Raw genomic sequence first — 11,385 nt, 5'->3', positions numbered from 1 at the left:
GATATTTGTTTTCCTATTTACCTGAAAATTAGTGGACACATGATTCATAACTTTCTAAATTGCACTTAATGCTTATACATAACCTTTAAATACTCTTTGCAGAATTGATAGGTGTGTTTGTCCTCAGCTTGATATGCATGTAATTATCTGCAACTAGCAGACACATGCTATGCGTACTTTAACACCAGTTAGAAAGAATGTAGATTATATCATAAATATTAACTTTAATGGCTTATCAACTACCACCCACCTTGAGGATGATTAGCTGAAGGAATTGGCTATTTCTACCAATCATACCTGTAGTCATAGGCATTTTCTGAAATCACCTTGGTCCTACATGTACTACCTATCACTGATCACACACACACACCAGAGAACTATAACATAGAAGGGTCCACAGCTCTATTCTTTCCTGAAACAAATCTTCATTTGTGTGTGTGTATGTGTTGTTCTATTTAATTAAATAATTGGTACTAAAAAGGATACTGAAATAACAAGAATCATATAGTCTGCAAAGGACCCTCCCTGCAACATGTTGCCTCTAGATATGCATTCTACTACAAAAAGTACAAGGGCCTTACACAAAGTACATAAATATACTTTAACGTCTCATCTGTTCGTGTGTTTTCAAGAGTTTGTAGTGAGCAAAGGATGCCATTGTCTTATATTTATGGGGGATAATTTTAAAGTTTGAGAAACTGAAAGTAGCTTCTCATAGTAATTCCGATTTTACCTCAGTTACTTAACAGTACATAGTCATAATCCTGCTATCTGTTCTTACTTATAACACCTGCTTATAATATGATAACTTTCAGGATTTGGTAGCTTACATGCATTTCTCCAAGTTTTTTTATTGTTCTTTGCTGGATTTTTGCTCCCTTTGGAGTTGAGTCTTTGACTGGGACATATTCACAGCAGAAAGCCTCATCAGGAACTTTTATTAACCCACTACAACAGTTGATACAGCATCATAGCTGCAGAGTGGAATGTTATGCTCAGATTTTGCATGTAACATTCCAACTGTACAATGAAAGATTATACAAATCCTCAAGGAACATCCAATCAATCAGCGTTGTGTGAGGGGGAAAGGCAGCCGGTTGCTGAATTAGCTTCTGCTGGAATGTGTTCATGTGTAACATCCCACTGACTGGATGACATCACAACAGCTTCGGGTCCTGGAAAGTCTTGAGGATGATTAGCTGAAGGAATTGGCTATTTCTACCAATCATAACCCGGCAGAGCTGCCTTCATAGTTCGGGAGATAGGAGAAAAAGACAAGGGAGGGAAAGACCGACTCCAGCTAAGCAAGAGGTGCAGCGGCAGTCGCAGAAGCAGACAGGAGCAGCTGGTATTCCGGTGATTAAATAGTTCTCATAGCCTTTTTGCTGTACCCAATCTGCTCCCGGGTGTAATGCTCGTGTCCGAGAAGGAAGCTGCTTTTTAACGGTGTGCTGAACAGAGGTCTGAATCATTCCAGCTGGCTGCTTGTTTTGAAAAGGACAATGTGTGTATAAATAAAAAGACTGCTGGAAGAGTTCAGACAGCAGCAGTGGTGCTGACAAGGGCTCCCGGAATCCTGTAGAGGCAGATGGCATGAACAGAAAGCTCCGTTAATTAACCTGGAGTCAAGTAAGCCTGAATTCTGGATATCTTATTTTCTAACTCCGGATAAATTCAAGTTAGCAAAAGAAAAAAAAATAATGAGATGCTTCTTTAGGTAAGTTACTTCCCTAATTTGTTAAAATTGACAATGACTGGGTATGCGTGGCTTAGCTTCATAAACAAGTGAAACGCACTGAAGTTTTATTTGTGAAAGATTTATATAGAAGCAGATACTTTTAGAGCCAGATTCAATCTCCCTTTCTGGAATGTGTGTACATACCTGTCAGTATGTTTTATAGAAGTTGTATTTGCCCTGTAAATAGAACAGACTGTCCTGCTGTAAAAAAGGAACTGCAACAGCAAATGAATTTTAGACAGTTACCCCAGCATTTGCACCCCAAACATCTGCCTTGATAACAGGTTAGTCCTGGTCCTACTGAAATCACCAGTTTTGCAAACTCAACCTTCGTGGTAATTGTGGCTGGTGTTTTAAATGTTACCTAGGAAGTATTACTGGGAACATGGCATGCAAATTTTCCAAGATGAGAACTCTTCTTATGACCTGAGATTTTATGTGTTCTCTGTCTTGATGGCGTTCTTGAGAGAAATATCTGGCATACACACTTGAAACTGTTTATAATGAAATATATGTTATCCCCTCACTCCTACTAGAAATGAAGACATCTTAGACTAATATATGCTATGTTCGTTTCCTAGATTATGAGAAGCAAAACAAACAGCTTGTACCGACACACACACCTCCAAAGTCCCTTGCACAATAAAAGCGGGATGTTTGAAGTTGATTTTAGTGTTTCCATTATGTATGTCAGAAGAAGTTGAAGTTTAAAGATATTAGAAACTTACTTCCTTTAAATATGTCCTAATTATATCAGGATACAGTTTTTGGTCTCTGTAACACTGTTTAAAAGGGCTGTGCTGTTTATTACAGTTGACTCTGTCCTGAACCTTAATTAGCTTCAAGAAAGTTTCATCACTTCACCGTCTCTTTCAGACTCTCTTCTGCATGCCTTCAGTGTCTTTTCTCAGAGTCTGTTCATTAGCTTCATGTCATAGTTGTTGCAATGTTAATTATGTACCAAGATAGTGACGTCTTTCTATAATTCAGGCTTCCGTTATCCACTTTCTTGTCAACTTCCTGGTTAAAATTCTTTATTTCTTAGTATAAGAGGAAACAGATGAAGACAGAATTTACTAAAATTACTTTAATTTCTCCCAAACTAGGAGGCAATGGCTTTCCCCTAAATTGTCTTAATGGTTTTATTTCAGATCAAAGTAACTATTTTAATCTTTTTTTCTAACTAGAATTGTGCCAATTCTGTATTCAGAAACAGGTAATACGTGCCTTGTGTTATCTGTTTCCGTGAAGCAAGTATAAGTCAAGAATACAAACCACGGGCCATAAGGCTCTAAGGGTCTAACCAGTACGCCTAAGACATATATATTGAATAAAGAAAATAACCTTGCCAGTTATGTTTACTTCAGCACAGAAATAGAGATTTTAATTCACTATCTTTGTTGCCATCGTTCAGTAGAGAGTCCTCGGGCAACCTTAGGATGCTTAGCTTCTATGGGCAGGAGAAGATTGGGGGGAACCTTGTGAGAAAATTGCCATGTGCATTACTTTCAAACTATAGCATGAAAGTCACCCTTATTGAGAAAACACAGATAAAATTTATGCATAAACCTTAAGTAAAAGAAAATTTTATAAATAAAAAATATTTTATTATATCTTATTTTTAACAAACCAGTGGGTAATTCACCTGAATATAAATGTGTAGATCATAGTTTTGTCTCAGTATTTGAAAAGCAAAATGGAAACACATGCTCACATGTAATATATGTATATACACTCACCTGAAGAAACAAGTCTTAGATTTTTGTCTGGCAGGAAAACTGCTACATCTGATACCTATTCTTTCTTCACCCAAGAAGGCGTGCCATGTACATATTAAAAAATACCACAGTTAATTTATCACAACACCAGAACCAGTGTTTCTTAAATGCTAAATAAATGTTTCTAATCCATACAAGAGTTGTTGCCAAGAAGTTTAATGTATCTGTGTTCTCCTCCCACTTTCTCTGAGTGGAACAGCCTGTGAGAATGAAATAGCATCTTACTCTCTTTCATTTAGTGGCAACTACTTAGGGGGACCAGAGAAGCATTTAGCATACCGTGTTCAAACTGGAAGGTTCTAGCTGATGCTGCCTCTCCAGATTTGGAAAGCAGCTGGGGAAACTTATAAAGTAAAGCTGGATTATCAACCTTGGCTTTCAGCCAGGTTAGAGGAGCAGTGCACCCAGAAGGCTAATTTTTTTTTTCTGGACTGAAGTTTATTGATAATATATTATGTTTTCAGCCTAACCTGTACAAACTGAAATATTTCAGGAGTAAATATATTGTCAGACTAAAGCAAAACTCTAAAGTTACAAAGGTTTCTTTTTTGTCAAAGGTTGCTAGGATGAAATCATATATGTATGCATGTATATATATATATGAAATTACATTATATAATATACACAATAATCTATATTATGCCTAGCATAAACCTCATAAAACACAATATGCAGTGGCAAGTAAAGAAGTGATGAGATGTCTCACCCAAGCACTAGCTTGGAATGACAGTGATCAAAAATGTTGTATATTGATGTGCGCGAAACCAAAAAATTTAAAGGTTTTTTTTTTTCAAGCAACTAGCTTATAGAAAGTCCAGTAAAAGTAGAGATACCAAAAATTTTCATGGTGTTGTAGCTAGACAAGAAAAGGTAAAGTCTCATTCAATGTACCCTAAATAATTAGCAAAAGGAGATGTTGTCTGTTGTTTATTTTAAGTCCACAAAGTGAGAGAAATGGGTCAGGTGCCAGACACTATGTTATTGCCTTCAGCCTTCACGATGTAACAGGCAGCAGCCTTCTCTTAACACTTAGGAAACTTTCAGCTATCCTGCTAGACCGAGTGTTAAGTGAGCTCTCCTTTGGACTTGTCTTCTTGAAGCTTCAGCAGTCAGAGCACTTCACGATAATGTGGAACTCACGTGCATACGGCACCTGCCAGGCTTTATTTATCAGAATTCTAAAGGATGATACTACATTAAAATTTTCTTTAAACAATAATATTGAATTAATAGGTGTTCTCTAAAACCCTGGATCACCTGATAATTAATATCAAATGAAAAGAGTAACTTCCTCTACATTTCTACCTATGAAACGTTCTACAGATATTACATGGTATATATACTTCCTTTGTCTCATATACTATGCCATATCCCTTAATATGAAGTTAATTCAGTCATTACTCAGGTTATAACAAAATAACTTTTATGATGACAAAATTAATAATAAATTTGAGTTAATATAAATATATAGTATTTTAACAGTATCATCAAAAGGCTTACATATGTTATTTTGAGAACGATTATTGTTAATTACTAGAACCTAAGGAAGAGCCCGTGAAAACACAAGGAGTTAAAATGACTTCTGCCTGAATGCTTGGGAACATTCCTTGATGTATTCAGGGTATTTTTGGAAATAAGATAGATAATAACATTATTAGGTTGTGGAATTGAAAATTCTGTTCCAAAATCTTACTTTACTGTTCATAAGAATAGTTGTTTGAAATGTTTGAAAAGTTCAGTGAAGAAAGCAGAATCTAGCAAAGTCACACAGCATAAATACCTCATGCTCCTAAGTTAGAATTACCCAAATCCACAGTTTTTATCATTAATATTTAACAGCTTTTGCTTTTATTTTCCATCATTTTATTTCCTTCTTCCAGTGCTGTGGCTCAAACACAGGACTTTTTTGCATGAATATCCTAAGTAAGTATTCTGTTACTGATTTACCTTTAGTCTTTATTAAAATTATTTAATAATCTTCAAATATAACCACGCAGAAGTTGAAAGTCCACAGACCTGGTTCAATATGTTCATGCAAAATGCAAACATAAGTACACACTGCTTCTGACACTGTCGTTTCTCCCACCATTTTCCACCTTTACTCCCTCTAGTCTTTCTTCCCATTATCCTCCTTCATTTGTATTGATTCTGTCGTCACCTCCTTTTCCCCCTTCTCTGTTTCACGCTTGTCCTTCTTCTCTCTGCACTCCCCCCACTCACCTTTGCCACAGCGGGTTTAGTGCTCTCTTCATAGCTGACGAGCAAACCGCTCATGTTTAACATGGTAGCCCATATAATAAAGACCTGGCATGAACACAGAGTAAGTGGTGAAACACATGGGGAAAGTTGGTTGAAGCAACAAGAAGGAAAGTAATATAAAATGGGAAACGAGCATCGGAAAAGTAGCTCTCAATATAACTAACATCTATTCTCCTGCTATGTCGGTAGGCAGTTTACTTTTCTAAATTGTTTATATACAGTTCTTTGTTCCCTGTGCATATGCTCCCACAGCATATTTTCCCACACCAAATGCACCACAATGCAAAAAATAAAATAATAGAAGCAAATGATCATAATAATTGTTGTTTAGACAGCTATTATTAATTGTTTTTTATTCAACAACAAACATTGTAACATTAACATGCATCCTAAATGCCAACCGCCATGAATAAAGGAGAAGACTATGGGAGGGATAAATAGATATTGGACACATTTTGATAGTTTGGCTTGACTCCATTCCTGACTCAGAAATTCAATTGTAGATTGCTAATACACGCAATTTGTCATATTTCATCAGACTTCTCTAAAGAGTTCTTGAGGCACTGAATAGTGCTTCACGCCTACATTAAAAAATCATTTAAACCTCAAAAATAAATATAGCAACACTAAAGACTAATACAAGAGAGGAAACAGATGCGGTGATGCATATGCTCCTAACAAATGCATATAAAAGTCCTAATTCTGTTCATTACTCTAAAGTGCAGACGAATAATTAGAATCAGAATTTAAATTTGATCTGCTCTCAAACTGTCTTTCCCTAAATTTCATGTCACTCCAGGAAGAGTTCACGTATTCTAAAACGTAAAGTAAAAACAAACATCTATGTGAATTATATAAAAACAAACATCTATGTGCAAATTATATTTGTTCAGTCATTTAAAGTATATGACTCTTTATATCTCCGTGTAAGGAAGCTTTACTTGGAATAAAACATGTTGTTAATAATCACAAAAAGATGCAAAAGTTGCCCAGTTGAAGTTGAACTCAGCATTTCACTATCTAGTCATAGTTCTCATTTCCATGGAGGAAAATTAAGGATTTGACTTTTTGTTCATTTATGTTCATAGTGACCGTGATAATAATATCACTTTCTTTACTATCTGACAAATGCTATTTAAAGTACTGGAACAAATAAAGCTCATTATCATGAGGATTAAATTCTAGTGGGAGCTAGAGAAGTGGCCTTGGGTTCTCTAAAGGTGAATGAATGGAAGTGGAGCACCAAATGTTTACATGAAAGCCATAGGAAGAAGAGGTTAGTGAGTGCCCTTCTGAGAAACCATCCCACAGACAATCCATTTCAAACTGAGTGCTGGATGATTTTTTTTTATCATAGAAGAGAATGTCATTAGTGCTAGCTATTTCTTTTAAGACACAAGATACAACACTAGACTTTGTCTCTGCCTATTGGTTATCCTTCCCACTTCTGAGGAGCTGCGGGGAGGAGTTTAGGCTACAGCAAACCCTTTGTATTACTTCTTGGAGAATAGGAAACCCATGCAATTTTACAAAATAGAGTTTTCAATTTTACCTGTCTCTTGTTTTCAGTTTTATGTACTTAATAACACATATCAAGTACTGGACTTTGTTTACTCCCCATGGGATGCCTCTCTGAGCAGTGGATGGGAGTGAGGTGGGGAAGGTAAGGAAAGTTGGAATAAGGGAGGAAGTGATAACTGGGATTGGTATGTAAAATGAGAAAAGATTGTATTAAAATTTAAAAAAAATCTCATGTCAATATAAATTACCTTAGACCATTTTTTCTATGTGTATATTTTAAAAGCTAAAGATACTGTTGAAGCCTAAGTAGTAGAAGAGCTGACTTCCCATTTTATTTCTAAAAACTGGTAGGAGAACAAAACAGAATTCCAGAAATACCATTCAGTTACCTGAGTGGTGGAGCTAAATAATGGTCCAGAAAGATAAGTATAATTACTGAATATAAAAATACATATATATTACTTTCACTAATTGCAAAGTACTTCAAGCTCAGTAACAGGCAATACTGGGATAAGAGTCTCTTTGCTATATCACTAACACTGCTTTAGGGGGCATTAATGAAATCATAGTGTCGGTACCAAGGGAAACAATGATCAATACTCCTGCTTAGCACAGATCTGACATCATTTGGTCCTCCTGTCAGTCTCAGGTTTCTAATGCCTTATGTTATATATAGACTTCTCTGGCATTTCTTTCTTCCATACTGACCTAGGTACCACTCTTTTGTCCTGATGTAGTTCTATCCCAGAACCAATCACCTCACAGTGTAATTGCTATTCCTGTGTTAGTCCTACATTCCAATTTAACTAGAGATTTTTGATGGTGAGCATGTTCAGAGAAGTAGAGAGGGAGCGTGGTTTTGATTAACAAAAAGTTTAAGGAACCCATGGTAGGGTAGCCCCATGCACTAAGCAGTTGGTCAAATGGTAATACTTGAAGAAAAGGTACTACAATGGACCAGTATAAATGCATTTCTTTCTGGAGGTATAAGTGCTGTATTCTGGGATGCTATTAATCTCAAATTATGAAAGATAGTGGGTAGGTGTTTCTATATAGTATCAAGAAAAGTGATTCATTCCAGAAATTGTTGCTATTTCACTCAATAAAATCAACTAACACAGGTTGATCTACCCATTTCAAATTAGAGCAAAGTAACTTCTGCCTTAAGTAAAAGTCATTTGATGGTTTATAAGGTTTCTTACTCCTTTTCATGTTATTATTTTAACATAAAAAAGTTTGTGGTTAAGGACTCTGTCCACCTAACCCCATCCAGTACTGAATATAGCAGAATTACATGGAAATTTTATATATATAGTATATTTGGAATTACAAAGGGATGAAAATAATGTCTATAGGAAGGCTTATTTTATTAATTTAAGCATAGTGTTTTTGGTCTTTTGAGGCATTTCAGTAACTAAGATATGCAAGTAAAGTCATTGATAAAATAATATCCTAAATGTTATTTGTTCATAGAAATTAATTGAATAATTTTGTAATGTAAGCTCTATTAATTAAGACAAACAGTCATACAAGCCATTAGTTAAGTTTAAAAACTAATGTCAAGACCTAGCATAAGGCATCCAAACAATAAGTTTTGGGTCAATCAATATTGGTTTTAAGTTTAGTTAGTCCTTCTTTTGAATAAATGCTCAGGAGATTAATAAAAACATTTCTGTGTCATTAGTTCAGGCCCTGTGTATGGGGTTATAATGCCTACATTGAGAATTGCTGGAAAATCAAATATGAAGATAAATTTCAAAATACTAGCAAATTTGGAAACTGTAGACATTTTAAATTAATAGAATAAAGTTTTAATTACAGGCATCAGTAATCTTGCTTTGACCTACAGTATAACTTTTGATTCCTTTTTAAAGTAACCCGCGACTGATGGGGTTTGGCTCTTTTCAACCTGGTCCCAGCGATTTTCCCTTCAAAATAAAGGTCTAAGCCAACTTAGTGTACTGTCTACTGTGTTTACCTCAGTATGAATATTGATAATATAATAAAAGGTTCAAACTTTTTGATGAATATTTAATATAAATTCATCTTGGCCTTGAAAATTAGCAATGAAACATACAGAATAAAGAAAACAGAGCTTATAGATGAGACAAAGAATTAAGAAAAAGTACCTACTAATCTCCCTTGGTTCTGTGGCATACTGGAGTAGAGGATGAACATGCAAATCGAAGGAAAGAAGAAATCAAACCTTCTGAAAATGAAATAAGTTAGAATGAAAAACAAAAGGATCGTTTCTTAGGTGGTCTGCTCTTCTATCTCTCCAGTAGGTTAAGACGTGAAATGGAAAGCAGTTTATTTCTAAAGTTTCTATTCACATTGCTGTAGTCACTCAGTGAAAACATAAGACATCTTGTTTACCCACCATTTTTTTACTACTCATATAGTTCGCAGGTTTATATTGCCTATTACTCCTATTGGCCTGGACTGGGAGTAGAATGATGTAACTATATATTTACTTACCACATATCTATTTGTGTCTCTTAAACTGATCTCATTCTCCCAAAGGCACTTTAACTCCTATTGCCAAATATAATCTGAAGATGAACGTCATGTTTTACATTTCATAATTTTCCATTTTTTTTTGTATAAGTAGACTTTCTAAGTGATGGTTTTGGTGCAGCACTTATCACATTCAAGGCGTCCACCATTAACTTTACAAACAATGCTAGATTTCAGTTTTCAGGTACTAATAGAGAAACAGTTCAAGAAGCATTGCCTCTGAAAAATTGTAGAATTATATTTCCTTTGACACATTTAGTTAACTAATTTATTTTATAACCTGTGTTTCCCCTCCCTCCTCTCCTCCCATTCCTTTCCACCCCTCCATTCCCTCCTCCTCTGTTCCTGTTCACAAAGGGGCAGGACTCTAGTGAGTATCAACAAATCATGGCATATTAAGTTGCAGTAAAACTAAGCACCTCCCCTTGTATTAAGTCTGGCAAGGCAACCCAGCATGAGGAATAGGTTCCCAAAAGCCAGCCAAAGTATTAGGGACAAGCCCTGCTCCCACTGTTAAGTGTTCCACAAGTAGACCAATCTACGCAACTGTCACAAGTATGTAGAGGACCTAGGTGGGTCTCATTTGCAAGCTGACTGGTTGTTGGTTCAGACTCTGTGGACTCCTATTAGCCGAAATTAATTGTTTTGATTTACATTTTCTGATGGTTAAGGACATTGAACATTTCTTTAAGTGTTTTTCTGGTACTTGAGATTCCTCTGTTGAGAATTTTCTGTTTAGATCTGTGACCACTTTTAAATTATAATATTTGTTTTTCTGATATCAATTATTGTGGGTTCTTTATTTATTTTGGAGATCAGCCCCTCTGTCAGATATGGGGTTGATGAAGATCTTTTCCTATAGTCTATAGTCTTTCCTCTAGTCTTTTCTGTAGTCTAAATAACAGAATCAAGTAAATCACTCTAAATCCCTTCTCATGGGTTTACAGAAGACTTTTTTCTTTCTAAATTGTGAATGTTGGAGCTAGTATTAGCTTTGGGCTGGAGAATGTTTTTTTATATTACCTTCCATGTTATTTCCCATTGATGATCAAACTGTCATTGCATTGTGCAGTATGTCAAAAGTTAAAATAAAATAAAATATAGAGAAAATGGATGAAAAATAGCAAAAATACTAATGTAATCAAATGGAACATGGCTTCTCTGGATACAATATTATCCAGATGGTTCACAGCAAATTAAATAAGCCAAAGGAAGACACAGTTAGAAAATGTTAGAAAAATATTAACACAAAATATTTTCTACTTTACTAAATTTCTTAATAAGCTTATTACCAGACAATGAAAAAATATATTTATTGGTGTTTAGAGAAGTGATACAAATAACAGCAAATGGGAAGAAGACAATTTTGTATTATCAGGATTATGTTGCCTTTGTTACATCACTTTTTTAGACATTGTACTCCAGTCATTTTCATTCTTTCAGTTATTACAAAATTATTTTGTTAACTAGAACTCGTGTTTCCTTATATACAAAATAAAGAGTGTTAATTTAGCAATTATTTTCAATTACCATCTGTTCACTCGGTAATATGTTACATAAACACCTTCTTGA

At 35.1% G+C, this 11,385-nt stretch overlaps 1 protein-coding gene across 1 annotated transcript in view; it reads left to right on the top strand.

Annotated features, from left to right (window-relative positions):
- The first annotated feature begins 1,156 nt into the window (after positions 1-1,156).
- Positions 1,157-11,385, top strand: part of Ndst4 (N-deacetylase and N-sulfotransferase 4) — a 267,713-nt gene continuing 257,484 nt past the window's right edge. Inside the window, exon 1 of the mRNA XM_075981451.1 lies at positions 1,157-1,717. The gene's annotated coding sequence lies outside the window, so the exon portion shown is untranslated. The remainder of the gene's footprint in view (positions 1,718-11,385) is intronic.

The sequence above is a fragment of the Microtus pennsylvanicus genome, chromosome 7 (assembly GCF_037038515.1).
Source record: "Microtus pennsylvanicus isolate mMicPen1 chromosome 7, mMicPen1.hap1, whole genome shotgun sequence".
NCBI classification, from domain to species: Eukaryota; Metazoa; Chordata; class Mammalia; order Rodentia; family Cricetidae; genus Microtus; species Microtus pennsylvanicus.
The sequence above is the reverse complement of the archived record's forward strand: the minus strand, read 5'-3'. Positions and strand labels throughout refer to the sequence as shown.